The 26,124-nt window shown below is 37.7% G+C and overlaps 1 protein-coding gene and 1 non-coding gene across 8 annotated transcripts in view; one reads left to right on the forward strand and one right to left on the reverse strand.

The window, feature by feature from the left end:
• Nucleotides 1-26,124, forward strand: part of ARHGAP12 (Rho GTPase activating protein 12) — a 125,152-nt gene that overhangs the window by 38,818 nt on the left and 60,210 nt on the right. The window lies entirely within an intron of this gene.
• Nucleotides 10,901-11,011, reverse strand: LOC117082943. The gene has a single exon (XR_004436856.1). It is a non-coding gene; the product is annotated as a U5 spliceosomal RNA (small nuclear RNA).

The raw sequence follows: 26,124 nt of genomic DNA on the forward strand, positions 1-26,124 counted from the left end.
TATTAAGAACCATACACTTTGCTGAAGTCCTTTTTTTCCCCTCATAATCACATTGATTTTCCTTTAATATATGTGTCTTACCAATCTTGAGTATCAAGTTTCCCAGGTCCCTAGCATTAGAAAGTATGATCTGAAACTGGGGAGTAGAGATGATAAGACTTTTCTCTATGAGGCTGACATGATGCCAGAAGGAAAAGTGATAACTGACAACCTGATATTTAGGAAGAAGGCCAGAAATCCATAAATCTTAGAATCATATTATTTTAGAAATGCAATAATGAGTTTTTATCATGATGACCATAAATCTAGAAATGTTTACATTTGTTATATATTAGCTTTTTATGTTGGCGTATACGTTCGTAAAGAGTTTATTCTTTGCGATGATAAACATATTTCTGGCATTTGAAGCCTAATCTTATATTAATTTGGACAATTTTATATATGGAACAACTCATTAACCAACATTTCAAGGTGCTGTTATCATAGTATAATGGGTTCACAAAACCAGTTCCCAAATTTGTTGTAGATTTCAGCTTTAGTTCTAATTGAAAACCATTTAAATATTTCCTTTTAGTCTTTTTTTCTAAATTGTGTGGGCTGCTAATAGAGGTGTTTATTGTATTTAAAAAATACAAATGTTAAATATATATACATATATTTACAAAGTAGGAATCATACTGTATGTGCAGTTTCACTGTAGGGAATATGTTAAAAAGTATTATACAAATGGAATTTCAGTTAAGAAGAATGCTTGAGGAATGGGATTTTTTTTTTAGGTTAATTGGATTTTCTGGTTAATTCAGGATTAGGTATAAAGTCCTTTTTGTTTTAATGTTGGTTAGAGATTTTCCTAAATCTGTTTTACATAGATGGTACTGAATCTAAAAACAAGTGTAAACTGGCTTTGAATAGCCAGTTAATAGTGTCCCCTTTCATCCAAATCCTAGCTCGCTGCTGATAAATCTTTTTGATAAGTCCTCTCTTGCCACACTCCTGGAACCATGGAGTCATTATTTAGCTTTCTTAAAATTTTCTGAAATGCTGCTTTGTCACCAGTCCAGTCTTACCATAGACTTCCTACTAAATTATTGCTTAGAGCATGACTAAAATTAGGAATCTTAGGTGATATAGGGCCTCAGTCTTCTTTTAGTACCTATGATTTCTGCTATATAATGGCTTAAATAAGTTTTGGTGAATTAGAAAACCTAATCCTCAGTATTTATAACATAATATTTTTTGGTAAAATATGCTAGAAGTTCCAGTCGTCTTAGAAAGCAGCCTATTTGTAGGCTAGAATTATTTGTCTCTTTGAGCACTACTATAATTGTTGTTTATTTTACTTTTTTTAAATTTAGGACGATGTGGGGACTGAACTTGGGTTGAAACTGATTTAACTTTTCAGATTTGGGATCTGCCTCCGCTTTGCTGATCCTTGGGTGAGCCACTTAATTCTCTGAGCCTCAGTTTTCTTCCCTCTAGAAATGGAACTCACAATTGTCATTAGGTTTAAATGAAATTCTGTTGTGAAATGACTTATGTACCCAGACACAAAAAGAGGTACTTGGTACAATATTAGTTCTATTCACTGCACAGTAATGTGGATACAGGCAGTGTTGGAGAATAGAATGACTAAGCACAAGTATGTATGAGAATTTCATGGCTGTTTAAGATCCCATGTTTTTTTCTGTTTGTTTTAGTTTATATATATTAAAATATACAAAAATCTGGCCAGGCATGGTGGTTTATACCTGTAGTCCCACCACTTTGGGAGGCTGAGGTGGGCGGATCACTTGAGGCCAGGAGTTCAAGATAAGCCTGGTCAATGTGGCGAAGGGCATGCCTGTAGTCCCAGCTACTTGTGAGGCTGAAGTGAATCACTTAAACCCAGGAGGCAGAGGTTGCAGTGAGTTGAGATCGTGCCACTGCACTCCCGCCTAGGCAATAGAGCAAGATCCTGTCTCCAAAAAAAAAAAAAAAAAAAGATTAAGAAAATAAAAGAAATCAAAATCCTTCTTAGATTCGTTAATCACAGAAGATAAAATTTTTAAGTGGTTACTGGATTTTTACACTTTCAAAGTTATTAAAAACATTTTTAGAAAGTAGAAAGTAGGATCATCATTTATTTGAGTGCAAAGGTGAGCTTTGTATTACTATTTGTTGCAATTATTGGTACAATTTGTTTTTTTTTTTTTGAGATGGAGTCTCGCTCTGTTGCCCAGGCTGGAGTGCAGTGGTGCGATCTCGGCTCAGTGCAAGCTCCGCCTCCCGGGTTCATGCCATCTCCTGCCTCAGCCTCCTGAGTAGCTGGGACTACAGGCGCCTGCCACCACACTCGGCTAATTTTTCGTATTTTTAGTAGAGACGGAGTTGCACTGTGTTAGTCAGGATGGTCTTGATCTCCTGACCTAGTGATCCACCTGCCTCGACCTCCCAAAGTGCTTGGATTACAGGCATGAGCCAACGCGCCCGGCTGTAAAATTTGTTTTGTGTTGTACCTTTTTGCACAGAAACTGAAGTAAGGTCACTTAGATGATTATGTGACTGGCAGAGCATTACTTGAAACAGTTGACAGATGATATTCAGTGGCTTTGCCTTAGAAGGCTAGCTAGCTAATACTTCCAGGTTCTGGGTTTTCTAAATCCCTTTGCCTAGAATGTATAACCTAGTATTAATAGTACTTGATTCTTAGGCCGGGTGTGGTGGCTCATGTCTGTAATCCCTGCACTTTGGGAGGCCAGGGTGGGCAGATCACTCAAGATCAGGAGTTTGAGACCAGCCCGACCAAAATGGCAAAACCCCGTCTCTACTGAAGTACAAAAAAATTAGCCAGGCATGGTGGTGGACACCTGTAATCCCAGCTACTAGGAAGGCTAAGGCAGGAGAATCATTTGAACCCGGGAGGCAGAGGTTGCAGTGAGCCAAGATTGCACCATTGCACTCCAGCCTGGGCAACAGAGCGAGACTCTGTCTCAAAAAAAAAAAAAAAGTCCTTTTACGTTCACGTCCCATCCATCTTTTCTACAAATCAGCTGCAGAATTTCTGTTTTGACCCTTTTCTTTTCTAAAAGAAATTAATCTCTGTCTTTTTCTTAACCTTTTTCCCCTAAACTCTGTGATTCTACCTCATGATTCCTAGATGCAGTTTTTCTTATATTTTATATTTATTTACCTTTTTTTTTTTTTTTCCTGCTTTCATCCTTGTGTTTTAGAACTCTTAATTGTAAGTGCTGGAAACCCAGCTGTGACTAGCTTAGACAAAGGGGAATGTTCAGGCCCATGAGACCAAAGTCCAGGAGGGGATTATTCATTTGGGCATTAGGAATGATTGGAAGTAGGGTCTTGTTCACTGTCAGGATTCTTTTTACCTCTTCGATCTCTCATCTCTGATTTTCTCTCCATGATTCTTTTATCCTTCCAAAGAGATTTTTCCACATGGCTGTAGACAAGTTCTGGCACCTGCCAGGATCACATTCTTAGTTTTTAAAATTAGAGTATCTATTTTTTCTTTCTTTAGTTCTAATTGAGAAAATCTCGGAGAAAGAGTCTGGCTTGGCTTGCCTTGGGACATGTTTAGACTTATGGTCAGGAGCATGATTGGACCCCACCCAAACTGCCTAGGTGGAATTTGAGGAGAAACAGTTCCCCCAGAGAAGTAGCTGTTTGTCCCCAAATAAGGGAGACATGTTGTTCCCAGAGTAAAGGAGCAGTGTCAGGCAGACAAAATAGCAGTTGTCTGTCATATCCTCTTTTTCTGATAGTGGGTCTCTAGGTCTTCCCACGTTATATGTGTTCTGTACCAGGCCAGTCATTGACACCAGCTGCTTGAAGACCAGGACGGAGCTGGCAAGGAATAGAGCACCCAAACTTATTATAGTTCGCCATTGGAAGTTTTGAAGATCCAGACTTTGAGTAGAGAGGAATTCTATGTAGTATAAAATAGAAAGGGCAAAATGATATTCCCTTTGAATGAGAGTTTGTGCATGTCTTTCTCTCTCCAGATTGTAAAGTCCTTAATGCCAAAGATTGTGTCCTATTGATCTTTGCCAAACAACCCTTTGACAACAGATAATGTAGTAAATAACTGTTGTGCAGTGAAGGGAATACCGATTTTGATATGTCCACAGTTTGGGAAAGGGTGAACTCGTGATGGTTCTTTTTATGTGTCAACTTGGTTGAGCCACAATGCCCAGATATTTGGTCACACATTATTGTGGATGTTTTTGTGAAGGTGCTTTTTGTATGAGATTAACTTGTAATTTAGTGGACTTTGAGTAAAACTAATTACCCTCTGTAATGTGGGTGGGCCTCATCCAGTTTGGTGAATACCTTGGTAGAACAAAGACCTTCCCTGAGCAAGAAGAAATTCAGCCAGCAGACCTCCTTTGGACTCAAACTGCAACTCTTCCCTGGATCTTCATCCTGCCCCTCTACCCTATAGAGTTTAGATTTGCCAAGCCTCCACAAGTACATGAGGTAATTCCTTAAAATAAATACATCTTAAAATACATCTCTTTCTGCCTCTGTCTCCCTGTATGTATACACACACATCCTGCGGATCCTGCTGGATCTGTTTCACTGGAGAACTCTTGATTAATACACAGGGTATAGCTACTGACTGCTCTACATTTTTATTATCACAATTAGATACTCCAAGAGAAAGGCTTGAAGATCATATGTAAAATTCTTTGCAAAAACTTCTCAGCCTAGCTTAGTTCTTGTGCTCGTGTCTGGGCCAGTTATTCTGGTAGCTAGGTTAAGCACTCTGATTTATCAGAACTGCATTTTGTGTCAGTCCTTTTGTGAGATGTGCAGGGTAGTATGATTGACAATTTCATCAGAATCATATCATTTGAGGGGGAGAGCAGATAACCAAAGAAGGTAATGGTGGTGGTGCTAGTACCCCAAAAAAGGGCAGTCAAAACCAATAAATGTTCATATAGCACAGTTATTTACTGTACATTGGAATATATCTTATCTTTTAGAATGTGATATCAGTATACTTTTTATATTTCAGAATTCTTGTCTACTGTATAAAGTCAGTTGCGTATAAATTTCCATCACATCTGTACATGGATTCTGATACTGGAATATTCATGTGCTTAAATCTATGATTAAAAAAAAAAATCTTAGATGTTATGTTTAAAGGCCAAAATCACAGTGTCATTTGGCTTGGAGTATCAGAAATTTCTCTTTCTCTGTGTACATATGTATATATATACACACAAACACATAGATAATTGTAGTATAATTGTAGCAGAGTAGCAGTGGAAAATATGGTTGAGAAACTGGCATAATCCTGATAGAGTAATTTAAAAAATGTGTACATTAAAAATGTTCTGTGTTTTCACCGTGTTTTCTTTCTAGAGAAGAATTTGCTAATCTAGGTGACATATCAACAAAAACAACAGATGTGGAAAAATTTTTGCATTTTTGTTGAGAAGAATCTCATCTCCATGCACAGAATATCTTGAGCAGTTGCTTCAGTAAATGCCAAGCAGATGGTTTAAACTCAGAATGACTACTCAAATGATTTTATCACAACAATTACTTTGAAGTCTGTTAAAACAGTCAAGATCAGAATTTTAGAAAACCATGAATGTAGGTTGGTGTATATTAAAGAGGTATAGGAATAGGCTTCTAAATCAGAAAAATTGGTGTCACACAATCTGTGAAAGATTGACTTTTGAGGCCCTCTTTTTGTAAGCTATGGTTGAATAACTGCTTATTTGTCTGTTTTTTTTTTAATTAAATTTTTTTTTCTTTTTCTTTTTTCTTTTTTTTTTTAGATGGTGTCTTGCTCTGTTACCCAGGTTGGAGTGCAGTAGCAGGCTCTTGGCTCACTGCAACCTCTTGACTCCTAGGTTCAAGCGATTCTCATGCCTCAGCCTCCTGAGTAGCTGGGCTTATAGGTGTGCACTACCATGCCCAGCTGATTTTTGTATTTTTAGTAGAGACGGGGTTTTGCCAGGTTGACCAGGCTGGTCTTGAACTCCTGGCCTCAAGTGATCCACCCACCTCCCAAAGTGCTGGGATTACAGGTGTGAGCCACCACACCTGGCCATTTGTCTGTTTTTATATGGCATAACAGACTGGAATTCAGTAACTTAAAAGTTGTTGGAAAGTAGGCAAAGCAGGAAGGAACTCTTGGTTTTTAATGAGATGATAGAAAAATAAAAAGCCAGGGCCTATTCTAACTGATAGAGGGAGGGAGGAGGGTATCTTCAGTGTGTCAAGCACTGGATAGATAACTTAACATGTGTGATTGCTTCATAGCTGCTTTCTAAGGTAAAGAGATACTTTATTTTTACATTGAAGAAATAGTTTCCTATTACCAGGTTAAGAAGTCAAGGAAGTAGTTATACCTTTTAAAAACTACTAAAAATGATTACATTAAAATTTTGTTGCTCTTGTTTGGTAAATTTTACTTGAAAGAATGACTGACAAACTGATTATTCATATTAGGATATTAGACATTTTCTCAAAAATGAACAAAGTAAGCCTATCACTTTAAAGAAAATTAATCGAGTTTTGCTTGAGGGAATGGACCCTCTGCTCTCCATGATGTGCTTATTTTACATTGCATGCCTGTATCAAAACATCTCATGTACTCAATAAATATACAAACCTACTATGTACCCCCTAAAATTCAAAAAAATTAAAAAAAATAAAATAATTGATTTTTATTGCATATGATAAAATTCAAGCTTTTAAAAAACTTATCAAGAAATGATGTGGTGGATTGCTTGAGCTCAGCCGAAGATTAGAATTTTGAAAACTTAGATTTGCTGTCATGAGCTTACAGCTTCCCAATCTCAAGATTCCTGATGAATGCAGTGGTGATATTAAAGTTTTTGTTTTGTTGTTTTTAATGTTGTGTAATGAAATATTTCAACATTTGGAAGATAAGCATAACTCAGTGAATGAATGTTCCTCAAGTAACCAGCGTACGATGGGTGAGAGAGCCATTCACAGTGTAAGATAGACAAGTGGGTTATAATGTGAGAAAGTACAAAGAGTTAATTGTTAATGATTTTTAGATTCCACATTGCAATTTATCTTTAAGAAACTACCACTTGTCAAGTTTTGGTGGAGTGTCTGAGAAGAATGCTCATAATTGTATGAAAAGGCTGTTAAAGTAGTATTTCTTCCTTGTCTGACATATCTATAAGGCCATTGTTATATACTTCAACCACAAAAGCATATTGCAAAATATTGAATGTAGAAACAGATGTGATAATCCAGGCAATAAAGAGATTTGTAAAAATGTAAAACAGCGCCTTTTTTTTTTACTGTTTTTTTGGAGGGGAGATTAATCACTTTTTCATAAAAACATGTTAATATGTAACAGGTTTATTTTTAAATGAACTAATACATAATTTAAAAAATTTTTAGTTTTGATTTCTATTACTAAATATCAATAGATATGAACTCACAGATGAATTCTCTGTGACAATTTGTGTCAGTTTTAATTTGGAAAGACGTGGTCTTTTAACCATACGTAGAATTAAATTTTTTTTTTTTTAGGTGTAAACATTTATGCCATGTTATAAACTATACTAATATTCACGTATTGGAACTTTTTTTGGCTTAGAAAAAGTTTAGGCCAGGCATAGTGGCTCATGTCTGTAGCATCAGCACTTTGGGAAGCTGACATAGGTGGATCACTTGAGCTCAGGAGTTCAACACCAGCCTGAGCAACATGGCAAAACCCTGTCTGTACAAAAAATACAAAAAAAATTAACTGGGCATTAAGGCGTGTGCCTGTAGTTCCAAATCTCTGGGAGGCTGAGCTGGGAGGATCACTTGAGCCCAGGAGGCAGAGGTTGCAGTGAGCTGAGATCGCGCCTGGGTGACAGAGCAATACGTTGTCTCAAAAATATATATATATATATATATTTTACATAAGGTCACATTCCTGAAAGGAAAGCACAGTATGAAAATACTCAGTTTCAAGATGTGAAAACCTTGAATGTGCAAAAATGGGAATGACAAGAAGTGAGACTTATGTCTCCAGTAAGAATGGAAAGAGGAAGGAAAGATTTTGTGTAGTTTCTGGTCAGACTGTTTTAAATATTTTTGTGCTGAAGTTGGAAAATGGAAAGCTTAAAAATATCTCTACTGTGTTGGTTCTTCTTCAAGCATATTATGCAGTGTAAGAGATACCCTAGTGAGAACTGTTTTCAATACTTTAAGATGAATTGACACCATTTCTCACCTTTTATCTATTTAGCTAGTTGAACTAAAATTTGAAGCAAATTTAGGCAAGGGGATAATTAATGTAAGTCTTAAAAGAGTAGTTATTTCTTTTTTCTTTTTGAGATGGAGTTTCACTCTTGTTGCCCGGGCTGGAGTGCAATGGCGCAACCTCAACTCACCGCAACCTCTGCCTCCTAGGTTCAAGTGATTCTCCTGCCTCAGCCTCCCGAGTAGCTGGGATTACAGGCATGTGCCACCATGCCTGGCTAATTTTGTATTTTTAGTAGAGACAGAGTTTCTCCATGTTGATCAGGCTGGTCTCAAACTCCTGACTTCAGATGATCTGCTGGCTTCGGCCTCCCAAAGTGCTGGGATTACAGGCGTGAGCCACTGTGCCTAGCCCAAGAGTAGATATTTCTTAATGCGGAGAAACCTTAATCAGTTTTCTTGGGGGACAGAATTTTTTGCCCCATTGAGTTTTCCTTAGTAAGACGGGGTTATCCAGTATCTGTTTTTCGTTTGCCACTTACTAGAAGCTTTCACTGTGCTAGATAAAATGCAAAGTCTTGCTTAGTTTCTGCTTTTCTTTCTTTTTAAGAGACAGTCTCGCTCTCTTGCCCAGGCTGGAGTGCAGCAGTGCGATCTCAGCTCACTGCAGCTTCCACCTCCCACGTTCACACAGTTCTCCTGCCTCAGCCTCCCAAGTAGCTGGGATTACAGGCATGTGCCACCACGCCCAGATAATTTTTGTATTTTTAGTAGAGACAGGGTTTCACCTTGTTGGCTAGGCTGGTCTCAAACTCCTGACCTCATGATTTGCCTGCCTCAGCCTCTCAAAGTGCTGGGATTACAGGTGTGAGTCACCACACCCAGCCTAGTTTCTACGCTTAAAGAGCTCATAGTTTTGTGCATTTCGTTCCACTCTCCAGCATTAGCAAAGAAACGTAAAAGTTTTTTGGCTCTTTCTTTGAAAAATTTGACTTTTTCAGTCTTTTAGTTCTCTTTATAGTATTATATTTGTTAGTGTGGAATATCTCCAGGTCATACACATTACTTTTGGAAAAAAAAGTAATTACACCATCAGATATCATCAGTTGCCAAACTCTCGTAAAATGGAAGTATTGGAAAATCCTAGGTAGCAATTTGGTTGGGTGTGCTCTGGCTACTAAAGTATTTTAAACATAGATGTTTATTCTTAGTTTATTTTCATCTGATTTAAAAACATCTAAACTTTTTGTTTTCCCTGTTTTTTTAAATTTGAAGCACTTGTTTCTCCTATTCTGTGAACACTTATAGTATTCTTACTATGCCAGTTACAAAAATACTTTACACTGTGGTAACAAAGGCATTTTTTAAACACAGCTCTAAGAGACGATTACTAATACTTTTAGTACTTAGTAGGGATAATATGGATAGTGAGTAATAACCAGGACTTTGGAATTAAATAGACCTTTCTGGTTTTAAATCTTAGTTAACAACTTCCTCATGAAGAGGAATAAACTCTAGGGTATTGAGATGATTGGCAAGATAAGTCAGGCAAGTGCTCAGAGTAAATGCTGAATTAATCAAGTGTTTATTGTTTCTTTTGTTGCTAAAGGAAATTTCATTACAATAAAATGTTCAAAACTTTGTGGACTTCCATTTGAGACCCCTCAAAAGAGATTTTCAGACTTTTTTTTTTTTTTTTGAGACGGAGTCTGACTCTGTCCCCCAGGCTGGAGTGCGGTGGCCGGATCTTAGCTCACTGCAAGCTCCGCCTCCTGGGTTCCCGCTATTCTCCTGCCTCAGCCTCCCGAGTAGCTGGGACTACAGGCGCCCGCCACCTCGCCCGGCTAGTTTTTTGTATTTTTTAGTAGAGACGGGGTTTCACCGGGTTAGCGGGGATGGTCTTGATCTCCTGACCTCATGATCCACCCGTCTCGGCCTCCCAAAGTGCTGGGATTACAGGCTTGAGCCACCGCGCCCGGCCGAGATTTTCAGACTTTTAAGGCAGCAAGCAAAAAGTCTTAAAATAAATGTATACTTTGCATATTGCTTTAGAATTGATATTTTATGTTTTTTTGTGTGTGTTCTGTGTTGGCCTCTTGTGTGTCTGTGGGCCCGGACATTTATTCCTGTTTTTCAGTCTATGGGTATAATGTTACTGCTTTAGGAAAGTTTTAATTTTTTTTTTAACATGATACTGCCCATTACATGCATATTATATTTGATGGTTAGTCCTTTGTCAATTTTAATATTCTGATGGAAAACTGATGTGGTACAGCGGGTTTTTTTTTTTGCTTGTTTTTGTTTTTGTTTTTTTTTTTAAAGGAACTCATACAGCATGGGCACATCCTTGTAGTCTCAGACACTCAGGAGGCTGAGGTAAGAGAATCACCTGAGCCTGATAGAGATGGAGGAGGGGAAAAGGGGGGAATTGAGGTCACTGCAACTTGGTTCACTGCAGCCTTGACCTCTTGAGCTCAAGTAATCCTTCCACCGCAACCTCCTCAGTAGCTGGGACCACAGGTGTGTGCCACCACACCTGGCTAATTTTTAAAAAAATTTTTTTTGTAGAGTCAAAGCTTTGCCACGTTGCCCGGGCTGGCCTTGAACTCCCAGAGCTCAAGTGATTGGCCTGTCTCAGCCTCCCAAAGTGCTGGGACTACAGGCATGAGCCACTATTCCCGGCCAAAACTTGTTTTAATATTTAAGAAGTATAATTTACTTAACAAGTGAATATATGAATATAAATTTTATAGAAATACAATTGTCTCCACGGAAATCTTTAGTAAAAGGCGAAAGATTTATACGATTTGAAGAAAAACCAGAGCGTAATCCCAGCACTTTGGGAGGCCGAGACGGGCGGATCACGAGGTCAGGAGATCGAGACCATCCTGGTCTACACGGTGAAACCCCGTCTCTACTAAAAAATACAAAAAACTAGCCGGGCGACGAGGCGGGCGCCTGTAGTCCCAGCTACTCGGGAGGCTGAGGCAGGAGAATGGTGTAAACCCGGGAGGCGGAGCTTGCAGTGAGCCGAGATCGCGCCACTGCACTCCAGCCTGGGCAACAGAGCTAGACTCCGTCTCAAAAAAAAAAAAAAAAGAAATACAATTGTCGACCTGATTGAAGTATTAAAGGTGGAACTTATTAACAATTTCTGGGGCTCGTTTGATACAGGTAACTTATGTACGTTTAGTTATATTATGTAAAGCGATATTATTAGGCTCTGTTTTCTAGGTAAACATTTTTCTGAGACCATAACAAGACAGGGTATTCAAATGGAGAATCTGTAGTGTGTTCTTTTTGTTTCAGAAATGTTTGAACCCATTAAATTAAACAAAAGTGGGTTTTTTGTTGTTGTTGTGGTTGGTTGGTTGGTTGGTTGTTTTTCTGTAGAGATGGGGTTTCACTGTGTTGCCTAGCCTGGTCTCAAACTCCTGGGCTCAAGCAGTCCTCCTGCCCTGGCCTCCGAAAGTGTTGGAATTACAGGCATGAGCCATTGCACCCAGGCAAAACAAAAGATTTTTGAATACCCAACTTGAACTAGGGACTTTAAGAGAACCATTATATTTTTTATTCATATTTTGTTAAACATTTTAATCATTTTTTTATTTGCAAAGGCAGAGAAACCACTGATGGAAAAGAACAAAATAACGAAAGCGAAAACCATGACATATAATTTACCTGAATAATGAATTATTCATATACTCATTTAATATTTATTGAGCACCAGCTCTGTACCTTGTATTGTGCACGGTTCGAGGAATGTAATGATGAGCAAAGAGCGTATCTTTTAACAGAACCATGTCTATGAATAAATACCTGATACCTAGGTAGAGTAGTATGTTATTTCTGTTGCTTCCCTATTATTTCCCATAAGGAAAAAAGTTAATTTAACTGGATGTTCCCTGACCTCTGGGCATTGTTAAAGGTACCTGCAGAGAATGGCCAGAAACCTTGTAGAAGCATGTATGCACCGTCACTATAACCATTAAGAACTTGGAATACATAGGATATCCCAATGGGATTCTAGAAGTGTAGCACTGATGGTATTAGTTATGGGATTTATCTGATTTAAAAATTGCCAGCTTAGTGTCAGCCTGATAGTCTATGTAGTATTGTCTTTTTTAAAAATACTAGAGCCAAGTGTGAGCCATATTAGGTGATTTGTCGGAATGCAGGTAATTAGTAGGATGAGGCAATGAATAGGATAAGATTTGAGGTCAGAGAAGAAATATGTGGGGAAGATTAAGTTAAATAAGTTAAACAATTTTGAAAGGTAGAAATCATGTATTTAATTTTGTCTATTTGACTTGAGCCGACTACTAATAAAATTATGTTTTCAAAATAAAATTTTTCATTTTTAAAGAAGACCAAGTTCTTTGTGATAATTGTATCCATAGTTAAACAAGAGAAATATTCTTACCTTTTTGTTATCGTTGTTATTGTTTTGAGAGAGGGTCTCACCCTGTTGCCCAGGCTGGAGACCTCTGCCTTCCAGGCACAAGCGATCCTCCAACCTCAGCTTCCCAAGTAGCTGGGAACACAGGTGTGTGCCACCACGCCTGGCTAATTTTTGTATTTTTTTGTTAAGATGGGATTTCATCATGTTGCCCAGGCTGGTCTTGAACTTCTGAGCTCAAGCAATCTGCCCACCTAGGGCTCGCAAACTGCTGGGATTACAGGTATGAGCCACTGCACTTGGCCTTATTCTTGTCTTTTTAAATAGATATTAAAACTTACATGTAAATTAACACTGTTGAAATACACTGTTAATGGTAAAGTGACACTTAGACCTTTGTTCTATTTTTGCATAGCTGAAATCATTGAAGAAGATTTCATTTTCTGTTCTTTCTTTCTGATGTTACAGAAGGGGACTCTTAATGTTAAAAGGATGAAAATTTGTAATGATTTGAAGGTATTACTTTGGAAGAATGAAGAACAATACATATTCATCTAATTTTTGTGTACATGGTTTTAACAAAATCTAGCTTAGAAATTGGGAGGGTATTTTCACAGGGCTTGGCAAACATTTTCTGTAAAGAGCCAAGTAACAAACATTTTAGGTTTTGTGAGCCATGTGGTCTCTGTTGCAAGTGTTCAACTCTGCCGTTGTAGTATGAGAGCATAAGTGCATAGCCACTATGGAAACAAAGGAGCATGCCTTTGTTTCAGCAAAACTTTATTTACAAAAGAAGGCAGCAGGCTGGATTTGGACCATAGTTTGCTTATCCCTATACTATAAAGGAATATAGGGAACTGCTGCACTTTTTAAAATTTTTATGCTTTTGGCCCCATTTTAATAAATGTAAAATACAATAAGACATTCAAATACAGAATTGCACAAGGACTGCTGTACAGATAATACCTGAGGCTTCTGAAACGGAAGTGTCTATTATGTGATTGCTCAAAAAGCTGATCAGTTAGTGTAAGGAAGTTCTGATTTTATTTATTGAAGTAGGTTTAGGAGTTTTAGTATGAAATTATGGAAGTCCAAGATGTTTGAAAGTTGAAAATCTGTGTAAAGGGTCACGGTCTGTACCTATTACGATTGTATTATGATTACAACCTCATTCACAATATCAATGAAAGTTAAAATCGGGTGGTGGATTTCTGCTTTCTTTTTCAACTTATTCTCTGTTTTCCAATTTATTTTTAAAAGAAGGATACTTTTGCCTTTTGTATCTGTGTTTCATAATTTAAAGAAGATTATGTATAACATTTTGTGCAGCTTAATCATCACTTTTCTAGTCAGGAAAATGTTTTATTTTTTATTTTTGTGAGACAGGGTCTCCTCTGTCACCCAGCCTGGAGCTTACTGCAGCCTCCACTTCCCAGGCTCAGGTGATCCACTCACCTCAGCCTCCCGAGTAGTTGGGAATACAGGTGCATGTCACCACACTGAGTTAATTTTTTGAAGAGACAGCACACCTAGTTAATTTTTTGTAGAGACAACGTTTCTCCATGTTGCCCAGGCTGGTCTCAAACTGCTGGGCTCGAGCGATGTGCCCACCTTGACTTCCCGAAGTACTGGGATTATAGCCATGCGCCATCTCACCCAACTGGTTTTAAAATTTCATTATCTGCTAAATATCTTAAGTGTGTCAGATTTTCTTTCATTATTTTATGCTTATTTTGAAAAGCCTCTTTAAGCACCCATGTCATGTGGATGGTATTGCTAAAACACTCTAGTAATTGTAACGCACACATTGGGATCAAAACTTGTTTTGTAGAAAACGATTTCACTTTTTAAAGTAATTTTTTCTTCATTGGCAGCTTTGTTAATGTAACTTAAATGTGTTTTGTGGAGAAAAATAATCTGTTTATCAGGTACAATAACTTACTAGCCAGCTGTTCTTTATACACAATCAAGTGAAAAGGTGTGTGATCTTTTTGACTTTCCAGCTTCAGATTTAATGACTTAAAATGGGAATTAATAAATGTCAGTCTTCCTCTATTAACTATAGGTAATTAGAAAAATGGTATGGATACTTTATAATAGTATAGTTATTCTGATATATTTTTATTGATACATAGGTAGTTTTTATGTTAGTGTATTGCTAAAACAGAATATGAAGACTGAAAGCTGGGATAACCAGACTTGTTTCTTCCTCTGATAGCACTTTGTTCTATTAAAAAGGAACCAGGCGTCTTTATGCTACTTTCAATATATCTCATTCTAACGCGCAACAGTGTCCCGAAAGGAAATGCTGGGCAAGAAGTTAGTAAATCTTAACTGACTTTAGATCTGCCACAGATTTTTCTCATTTGCCTGTTTGATTTCTCCTCGGGATGTTGAGATGCCTGATGAAAAAGAACAAGCATTTGGGACCAAAAGGAGCTGACAGATATCTCAAGTGATCTTGGAACAGGATAGTGAGTCTTTAGATGAGGATCAGGAGTTAATTTGACTTATGGAGAAACTGGAGAAACATGTCTTTTGTATTTTAGAACCTTTTCTGAAAATTCTGAACTGAGAGCTAGTTTGGGAGTAGGGTTTGTAACTGCCTTTAAAGGATACTCAAGACCTTGGAAAACAAACTGCAGTTTTAACTAGCACTAACTCTTTGTAGCACTGGAATATACCTACTAGGTGAATTTTTGTTTCCTGCACTTTGAAATATGAGGAGAATGTTTTATATTTCTCTCTCTGGGGATGGGGATATATGAATGAAGGAAGATCAACTAAATTGCTTTTAAATTTAGCTGCTGACTGATTTTTTTCCTCCACTTTTGGATTAATGGTCTTCAGTGCATATATAAGATGTTGTGGAGTAGAAAACATGTAAAATATTAGTGGTTTTTTTTGTGCGTGGTGGTTTTTTGTTGTTGTTTTGAGATGGAGTCTCCCTCTGTTGCCAGGCTGGAGTTCTGTGGCGCCATTTTGGCTCACTGGAACCTCCACCTCCTGGGTTCAATTCTCCAGCCTCAGCCCACCGAGTAGTTGGGATTACAGGTGTGCGCCACCACGCCCAGCTAATTTTTGTATATTTTAGTAGAGATGGTGTTTGCCATGTCAGCCAGGCTGGTCTCGAACTCTTAACCTCAGGCGATTCACCTGCCTTGGCCTTGCAGAGTGCTGGGATTACAGGCGTGAGCCACCGTGCCCGGCCTAGTGTTATTTTTTTAATGATGATCTTTAGAGCAATACGTAAGTTTTATTTGAGGAGTTTCAGAAGAGAAGGGCTCTGGGTACCTACCCCAAAGAACTGTAAGCCAGGGACTCAAAAAGGTGTTTGTACACTATGTTCATAGCAGAATTATTCACTATAGCCAAAAGGTGGAAGCAACTGTGTCTATTGATGGATGAATACATCAATAATAATTACACAGATACACACAATGGAATATTCAGCCTTGAAAAGAAAGAAAATTCTGACACATGCTAAGTGAAATAAGTCACAAAAGGGCAAATATTATGTAATTCCACTTATATGAAGTGCTTAAATTCATAGAGACAGAAAGTAGAATGGTGGTTGCCAGGGACTGGGGAGAGGGAGGATGGGGAATTAATGTTTAGTGGGTATGGAGTTTAAGTTTTGCAAAATGAAAAAAGTTCTGGAGATGGATGGTGGTGATGGTTGCACCATGGTGCGAAAGTACTTAATGTGACTGACCTGTACACGTGAAAATGGTTAAAATGGTACCTTTTATGTTATGTATATTTTATCACAATTATTTAATGAAAAGAGAGAAGTGCTGGGAATGAACAGTGTCTAGACAGGCCTCAGTTTTGTGGAACTTTAGGATGAATTGCCCTTTTAAAGAGGTGGTGAACTTTTGATCACTGCCATTATAGAACAATCCTATTCTACTTTACTGTACATCCTTCCCTACCCTACCCAACCCTGCTTTGTCTTATTCATTAGCAATTTGGAGAACTTGCTTATGGGAACTGTATTCTTGTTGTGACTTTTTATGAAGATTATAATTCTAAACTTAGTGACTGCATTTCTGCTGAGACTGAAGCCAAAATATCTGTGACCTTGAATGAACCCTTCCTCCTTACCTGCTCTGTGTTTTCTGAGCAAACTTTAAGTTTTGAGTATTGACCTCCATGGGTATCGTAAGTGTTTTGTGCTTTTAGAGCTTAGCTAGAGAATTTCTTAAAGATCATTCCAGAATTGTTACATGACTTTAAAATTAATGGCCCTTTTTCTCCGATAAGCATTGTTTTCCTTTTTAATCTCATTTCAAAATAGATGAACTCCTTCTAGAATAAATTAGAAAGTACAGATAAGCAAACAAACCCAGAAGTAATTCCATGACTCAGGAATAAGTGACAGAAGTTTACATATAGTCGGTCTTCTATGATTTTTCTGGCAGATACATGAGTATGTGTGTGAATTTTTTTTTTTTTTTTTTTTGAGACAGTCTTGCATTGTCACCCAGTCTGGAGTGTGGTGCTATCTTGGCTCACTGTGACCTCTGCCTCCTGGGTTCCAGAGATTCTCTTGCCTCGGCCTTCCGAGTAGCTGAGATTACAGGTGCCCACTACCAAGCCCGGCTAATTTCTGTATTTTTAGTAGAGATGAGGTTTCACCATGTTGGCCATACTGGTCTCGAACTTGCGACCTCAGGTGATCCGTGTGTCTTGGCCACCCAAAGTGCTGGGATTATAGGCGTGAGCCACCGCACCTGGACTGAATGTATTTTTTTATACTTATGGAGTCCACTATGTATGTCTAACTACCTATTTTAAATATCTCTTGTTTAACAAATTCAGGGCTTAGGTATTTCTTGCCTTGGTATAAAATGACCATTAAAATGATGGAAAAGCATCTACTTTTAATTTTCTTCCTGATAAAGTTTTCAAGACAGCTTTAAGGAAATAATGCTTTAAAACTTGTAATTACACACTCAGTTTGGACTTAATAAAATAGATTACCCAAGCAGCTGTGTTACGACTTTCTCATGCATACTTGTTAATGAATTTGTACAGATAGTAAGTTAGAAACCCATTTATGTAGTTGTGTTCATTTGAAGTGGACACAACCTTTTCCACTACCTTTTCCTTAGGTAGTGTTTTTCAAAATTTTTTGTCTTCTGAAATTAAACAAAAAAAGAATATTCAGTTATCAGAAGATGAGAGACAGAAAAGATAGTATGTTGGCCGTTTAAATGTATACCTTAAAACTATGGATCAATTTTTTATCTTTTTGAAATTCATAATTTGTTTTGCTGCCACCAGAAGCCTCACCTTCTAAGTTTAGATTTATTCATATAGTGTATGCTTTCAACAAGTGATCACAGATGTAGTTTTTTCATTTGCAGTTGTACCATTAACTTTTTAATCTCTGGAAATTTCAGTGACAGAGTATTCTTTAGTCATTCTCTGAATGCTGATGATAGAGTTACCATTCAGGTCCCCAGGGAGGGAGATTTACAATAATGAATAGCTGTGTACCAGGTCATTGCATGTTACCTCATCAGCATAAAATAGTAACTAAGTCTTACTATCTCAGCATAATGTCCCGTTGAATTTTCTTTGCTTTACCGACCAACAAGGACAAACATATCTGGATGAATACTTTTAACACAAATTAATAATGAGGTTTCATCAATAAGTAGTTTCTAGCAGCTATCATATTTACCTTTCTGTTTCTTGAAATATTCTTTGGATTGGAAAAGCAGTTCCTGAGAACAGGAGAATCATCAGAGTCTGTGTTAGGGCTTGAGAAAGGGGTCTTTCGTTTGTTCATTTGTTTCTAGATTTTGAGAATGTGTAATGATAAGACATGATCTTGTTCTTAACTCCTAAGGGGCTTACAGCTTAGTGGGAGATACAGAAAAATGACAAATTAATGCTGCAGATTGGTGCTGGCCGATAGTAACCACTGGCCATGGGTGGTTATTGAGCACTTGAATGTGGCTAGTGAGACTGAATAACTCAAGTTTTAATTTTAATTATTTATTGTAAGTTAAAGATGAAAACTGATGCTGGATTCATTTATTGGGAAACTTTGGAGAATGTTTGGAATAATTTGGATAGATAAATCTACTTTTTCAGCTGTGCATTTTAAGAAATTGAAATATAGATAAAGTGTTTCTGATGAAAAATTTAGACCTGAATTGAGATGTACTGTAAAATACACACTGGATTTTGAACAGTCCAAAAATATAAAATATCTCAGTAATTTGTGTGCTGATTATATGGTGAAATGATAATATTTTGGATACATTGTGTTAAATATTCATTTTATCTCTTTTTTTAAACCCTTTTAATGTAGCTAGTAGAAAAAATTACATACCTGGCTCATGTTATATTTCTATTAGACAGTGATGCTCTAGAGGCACAGGAAGAGCCTCAGGAGCACTCTTGAGGTGAATTCTGCCTTTGGGAAACAGGGGAACATTTCAAAGAGTTTGAGTCAGTTCTTTATGGTTTTGAGTGTGGTTTGGTGATTGGGAACGGGTTATCTCAGAGGGACAAAGTAAAGATTTGAAGGTCTGGGAGGAAAATGGTATGCATTAATAATAGAATTATGAGTAGTATGGGAATTTTGGAACAAAGAATATAGGGAGAATGGCGATAAATGAGGCAGAAAAGATTGGGACTGGAGTACTTAAGAGCCACAGTTCTCTTTCAAGGTCTTTGGACTTATTATACAGTTAATGCAATTTTCATTGAGTTTTTAAGCAGATGAGTAACAATATCAGATATGTGCTTTTAGAGAATAACTAGTGGTACCATGGAGGATCAACTGGATGAGGCAAAGAAATGGGGGCAGTAGACCCTATGTCGATTTTAGTTCAGCGAAAGATGGACTAAGGCAGTTTATCTTGAGATAGGAGAGGAAGAAATTCAAGATATATTAGAATAGAGAATTAGTAATACTTTGTTGGGGTAAAGAGAGGAGATACAGATGACTTTGAGAGACAGCTGGTTGAGGAGTTTATGATAGTATTATTTGAATTAGTGACTCCTGTAGGGTAGTATGTTATGGAAGAAGGTTGAGGCAGAGGATGTAATGAGTTTGAGGTAGATGGAATACCCATGCTGGTAGGTCTTTCAGAATACGTGTTGGTAGCTCAGGGAGAGGAGGATGTTTGAGGGAGAGATTTTGGTTTTATTGAAGCAATAGAATTTAGGTAATAGATTTCCCAGGAGACTCTAAAAACATAAGTAGGGAGTTAATTTTAGTGTGTGGATTTCATGATAGCTTATTTAGTTATATAAAAATAGTTTTCACTCAGGAACTTATTGAGTGCCAATTTGTGCAAGTGCTATACTAGACCTTGAAGATGAAGAGACAAACAAGACAAATGTTTCTGCCTTAAAGAGACTAAAATTCTAGAAGGAAAGAAAGACAAATAAATCTGGGATTAGAGTTTGGTGTCGTAAGTACTGATGAGCTGTAGAGAAGAAAGGCTGAGGAAAGGATGAGCGTGAGGGTGTGAGAGAAAAGGAGACTGGAGAGATGTGGGCTCGATCTTGAAGGGGAAATTGGTCATTTGTTCCCTTTTTGGCAAATCTTTTTGCCTGTAATAAACTTCCTAATTGTGCACTCCCATGACTCTCTATGTCCTGGTTCCTATTAGTTCCTTCATTCCTTTTCACGTGGTGTCTGTCATCTCTTCTCTGTCAACCCTCTAGGTACAGATAGATAGTCTTTACCAGTGGTTGTAGTTTATAGCATGACATGATTGCTGCAATAAACTGCTTCCAGCTGTTACTGAGAGTTGGTAGCTGAGAGATGACTTCATCAGTATGTTTGTATATGGCTTTTTAGAAACAAGCATTTGTCAGACACACAGCTTTTCTACCTGGTACCTGCTTTATTATTGTCTTCATCGGGGAGGCGGGAGAAGTGGTGACAGATCTGTGACAGTGTGAAGAAAACGTTCAGACTGTTGGCTAAGGTGATAAAAGGAGAGGGGGAGGACAGAAGCAAGCTGTAAGGTGACAGCTAAGTCTTAGTGTATGAATACAAGGTAAGGTATCCAACCCTGTAGTAATAGAGCACTCTTGAGGTGCAATAACTAGAAAAATCACCTGAAAAAAATCAGTAAGGAAAATCATATGTTTACCATGAAAACTGATGTCTAGTAAAGATAACATGATACCGAATTCACTTAGTTACCAGTTGTGTTTCCTTATTCAAAGGCTGTTTTCCATATCTGTGTGTTATATCCGAGGAACAATAAAATGTTGCTTGTGCTTGAAATGCCCTTCACCACTCTCTTGACTTGCTCCTATTTTCCTTTAAAGATCATGTTAAACATCTGTTGTGAACCGAACCTTTTTCTGCATGCTGTGTCTCACCTCCTATCCCTGTTTAGTGCTGGGTTTTTCTGTGCTTCTAGAGCATCCTGTACACTCCTCTCTGCAGCAGTTAGTTGTGCCATTGGAGTAGTTTCATCCTCTTTACTAGGCTGTTGGCTCCTTAAGGACAGGGACTGTCCTATTTTCATCTACTGCTCCGCTCATAATTAGTACTTAAATATTAGTTAAGTAAGTAAACCATGAAAATATCAGTGTACTCTATAGAGCTTGAAATCTCAATGCAGTCACACTTTAGACAGGAGCATTAGAACTTGTAAATTTTTATTTTCAAAATTATTAAACAGAGGGTGGTATATGTTTTTTCCCCTAAAATTTGGCTTTAAATGACTTTGTTTTAGAAAGTTATATTTTTCAGGTAATACCATCATGTAATTTTTAGTTGTGAAACTAAACAAAATTTGTTTGTGAACTAAAACGAATTTTAGTCCTGTTTTAGCTGAGCATTGTCCCATTGACATATTTTTAACTTTTTGTACTCTATTATGTTAACTGGCCCAATGTTATAATTTATATAACTACATAATTTATTATTATATACAAATTATGGCTATGTGCAGTGGCTCAGCCTGTAATCCCAGCACTTTGGGAGGCTGAGGTGGGTGGATCATCTGAGGTCAGGAGTTTGAGACCAGCCTGGCCAACATGGAGAAACTCCGTCTCTACTAAAAATACGAAATTAGCTGAGTGTGGTGGCACATGCCTGTAGTCCCAGCTACTCAGGAGGCTGAGGCAGGAGAATCGCTTGAACCCAGGAGGCGAAGGTAGCAGTGAGCTGAGATCGCACCATTGCACTCTAGCCTGGGCAACGAGAGGGAGACCCCATCGCAAAAAAAAAAAAAAAAAGGAAATTATGGTAAAGGAGACTGTTTAAGCAGCTAAAGTACAAAAATACATAAATATCCTTTTCTCTGTATGATTTAAAATGAGATTTAAAAAATAAGTTCTGCTTTAAAGCCTGATATGATCAGGGTACCAAACATTTATGTAAATGTTTTTTTCCATAAGTCTAAGTCAAAGGTATGATTATAGACTATAGGGAATTATAATATTCAGTAATATAAATATAATTCTGTACTTGTAGTAAGGTAGATACGTAAGTATTAATACTGAGTAGCATGTGCTGATTAAGAAGCAAGAGGTGTAGCTCCTTAGTATGAATTCTGCCATTCTCAGAAGTTTATTATAGAAGCAATTCTGAACTAATATCAGAAGTAAAAAGGACAAATCTCAGTATTTTTTGGTATTAGAAAAAGTAATGATGCAAGTGGAATCTAAGTTTAAGGTTACCTTCTTGTATATATAGTTCCCTAATTTTTCTTTTCAGTGGATAATGGGAAGATTATTTTAGTCTGTCTATAGATAAAGTAGAACAGGCCAAGTCTTTTTTTAAATATGAAATTAGGTCATGTGCAGAGGTACTGGTCCCAATTCAGTGTTAATTAATGACAGATATAACCCATAAAATTAACTTTGTTTTTTTGGGGGGGAAAGGGGGTGGGTTTTTTTTTTTTTTTTTGAGACGGAGTCTCACTCTGTCACCCAGGCTGGAGTGCAGTAGTGTAGTCTTGGCTCACTGCAACCTCCACCTCCCAGCTTCACGCAATTCTCTGGCCTCAGCCTCCCAAGTCACTGGTATTACAGGCGCCCACCACCACGCCTGGCTAATATTTGTATTTTTAGTAGAGACAAGGTTTCACCATGTTGGCCAGGCTGGTCTTGAATTCCTGACCTCAGGTGATCCGCCTGCCTCGGCCTCCCGAAGTGCTGGCATTACAGGCATGAGCCACAGTGCCTGGTCTTTTTTTTTTTTTTTTTTAAAGTATGAAAATTCCATTTATTTTTGTTGATGACAATTCATGAACAAGGTTCTTATAAATGTTAGAAAGCTAATTTTTATTTGACTCACATATTGGAAGTACTTTTACTGCTTATTCATTTTAACTTTTCTTTATCTGCAGGCTAACAGCAAATGGTGGTATGGACTTAAGAATTGTCTTTAAGTATTTATGTTTTTATAATACAAATATATTGGGCTGAAGAGGCTAGTTTGCCCTAAGCCCACTCAGGAAGATTGAGTTTTTTTATTGTCTTTTGAATAATAATGTACATAAATATCACATAGAGTACTTAAAAATACGTATTTTTTGAGACAGGGTCTTACTCTGTCACCCAGGCTGGAGTGCAGTGGCTCACTGCAGCCTTGACCTCCTGGGCTCAAGCCATCCTCTCACCTCAGCCTTCCAAGTAGCAGGGACCACAGGCATGTGCTACCCTGCCTGGCTAGTTATTTATTATTTATTGTAGAGACAGGGTCTCTGTATTTCCCAGGCTGTTGTTGAACTACTGGGCTCAAGTGATCTTCCCGCCTCAGCCTCCCAAGGTGCTGGAATTAGAGGTGTAAGTCATCACACCTGGCCCCAAAATATAAATTCTTAACTAACCCCCGACCACTATCACCACTTTCCACCCCCAGTAAGTCTGGAATATGGCCCAGGAATTTTAATAAGCAGCCTCAGATGATTCTGATGACCCATTGACTACCTGTGAAGAAACACTAGTTTCTATAGGGTCAATACTATTGTCACTTTTGTAAGTCTGGTGGACTAGGCAAGTGCCTATCCTGCCCCACATCATTGTCCCCAAACTCTAAAGGTGATCATTCTCATTATAATAAAATCGGGAAATAAAGCATATAGAAAAAAACATATGTAATACTAATATCCAGAGAAAACTGATGTTTTAGTTTGTTTTTCTTTATGCTTTAAAATTTAATTGGAATTTCATTGTATTATTTTATCTTCTGCTTTTCTTAGTTGCCTTTATACTTTTTTTTTCCCTGGACCTGCTGATGGCAGATCATGCAGATTTTTTTTTTTTTTTTTTAAGATGGAGTCTTGCTCTGTCACCCAGGCTGAAGTGCAGTGGCGCCATCTTGGCTTACTGTAACCTCTGCCTCCAGGGTTCAAGCGATTCTCCTGTCTCAGCCTCCCAAGTAGCTGGGATTACTTACGCACCACCATGCCCAGCTAATTTTTGTATTTTTAGTAGAGATGGAGTTTCGCCATGTTGGCCAGGCTGGTCCTGAACTCCTGACCTCAGATGATCTGCCCTCTTTGGCCTCCCAAAGTGCTGGGATTACCGTGTGAGCCACTATGCCTTGCCAGATTTTTTTTTTTTAAATCAGAAATCATTCATAGCACTTTCACTGCTAGTATAGTATTGCCTCATCTGTTGAGTCATGATTTACTTAACCATTTTTCTGTTGTTAGATGTTTAGGTTGTTTCTGATTTATTTCATATAAATAACACTGGAATGAACATCTTCCTTAGGAAAGCAAGCATTTTTTTTCTGTCTTTAGGAATTTTCTTCCCTTTGCTCAAGGTTCTAAAAATATTTTTAAAAGCCCTTGAAACGAACGTACTGCCAAACATTTCCAAAAAGGTTCTGCTGGTTAAAGTTGCCAACAGTAAACTAGAGTTGTTACATCCCACCTTCACCAGCATTGAGTGTATTTGTTAAAAAACATGTTTTTGGTTTACTAGAAAAGACAGTGCATTATTACTTAACCATCCCTCATTGTAGTTAAATATATATATTGTGCATATGTAAAAATTAGTTTGGTATTTTACGCTAAGTATTTTTTATACCGGAACCTATATTTTCAAGCTTGAGGAAAATTGATAATCAATCAGTGTTAATTCCCTTGAATTTTTCAATGGTTTAGGCAGTTAATAATACACGTGCACTTTCTTTTTGCCAGAGATCAGAGCATTTCACAAATACGGAGTCCTCATCTATTCTTTTTTCATACACTTTGAAAATTGAAGATTTAAGCTGATTTTAAGTATGGAACTAATTCATTAAGAAAACAAGGTTCTCCAGGAGGTGGAGGTTGCAGTGAGCTGAGATCGCACTATTGCACTCCAACCTGGGTGACAGGGCGAGACTCCATCTCAAAAAGAAAAAAAAAAAGAAAAAGAAAACAAGGTTCCTATTTCTACTAGAAACTAACATTTTACCTTTCATTGTCAATAACCTAACTATCTGTGCTTCTACTTAGAATTACTGTTAAGTCACTAGATTTCAAACAAAATTCCACCTGTTTCTTGGTTTATCAGTTTTGAAGAATGCCATCCAACTTTAGATTCCCTGATTTTTAAAAATTAGGGGCTGGGCATGGTGGCTCATGCCTATAATCCCAGCACTTTGGGAGGCCGAGACGGGTGGATCACCTGAGGTCGAAAGTTTGAGACCAGCCTGACCAACGTGGAGAAATCCCATCTCTACCAAAAAAACATAAAATTAGCCAGGTGTGGTGACTTATGCCTATAATCTCAGCTACTCAGGAGGCTGAGGCAGGAGAATCATTTGAACTAGGGAGGCGGAGGTTGTGGTGATCCGAGATCGTGCCATTGCACTCCAGCCTGGGCAACAAGAGCGAAACTCTGTCTCAAAAAATAAAATAAAATAAAATAGGGAGCATTTCCTTCAACTTTTTCTCTTCTCAATGTATGATGTTTATAATTATTTCCATTTCTTGTATTATTCCCAGTGTTTGTCCTGTTCACTCACCAAGATTGCTAGACTCTGGGTTTCCCTTTGCTGGGCCGATTCCTGCAAACCACTTCCAGGCACAAAGCCTGGGAATGGTAGGATTCACCTTGTTTGTTTCTCTCAAGGATTACAGTCTGGCTGCTTGTTGTACAATGCCTCACAATACTTGTTTTCTGAATTTTATTTGCTTTTCTAGTTTATGGCAGGAAGATAGTTTCAGATCCTAATGGCTGGTAGCTGAAGTCTTTAAAAACTTCTGAATTGAGTGATTGTTTCAGAGTCTCTGTATTAAGTCTTTGAATTTGATAATGTCGAGTTTCCCTTCTTTTGAAATTTTCCTTCTTGACTTTCAAATGCTACTCTTCCCTGGTAGACCTTCTACTTCTAACTTCCTATCTGTCTTCTTAGTCTGGTTCTTTAGTTATGTTAATTGCAATAATGATTATTGTAATAACAATAGAAATCACTGTGTGAGATCCTGTGCTGACTTTAAACTTATGTTCTCATTTTAATTGATAAAGCAACTGCTTAGTATTTTCCAGGGTTCTCTTTTCACCCTGCACTTGCTCTGTATGCTTTCCTGTGTTATTGACCCCACCTG

The sequence above is a fragment of the Trachypithecus francoisi genome, unplaced genomic scaffold (genome assembly GCF_009764315.1).
Source record: "Trachypithecus francoisi isolate TF-2019V2 unplaced genomic scaffold, Tfra_2.0 Lachesis_group9, whole genome shotgun sequence".
Taxonomy (NCBI): Eukaryota; Metazoa; Chordata; class Mammalia; order Primates; family Cercopithecidae; genus Trachypithecus; species Trachypithecus francoisi.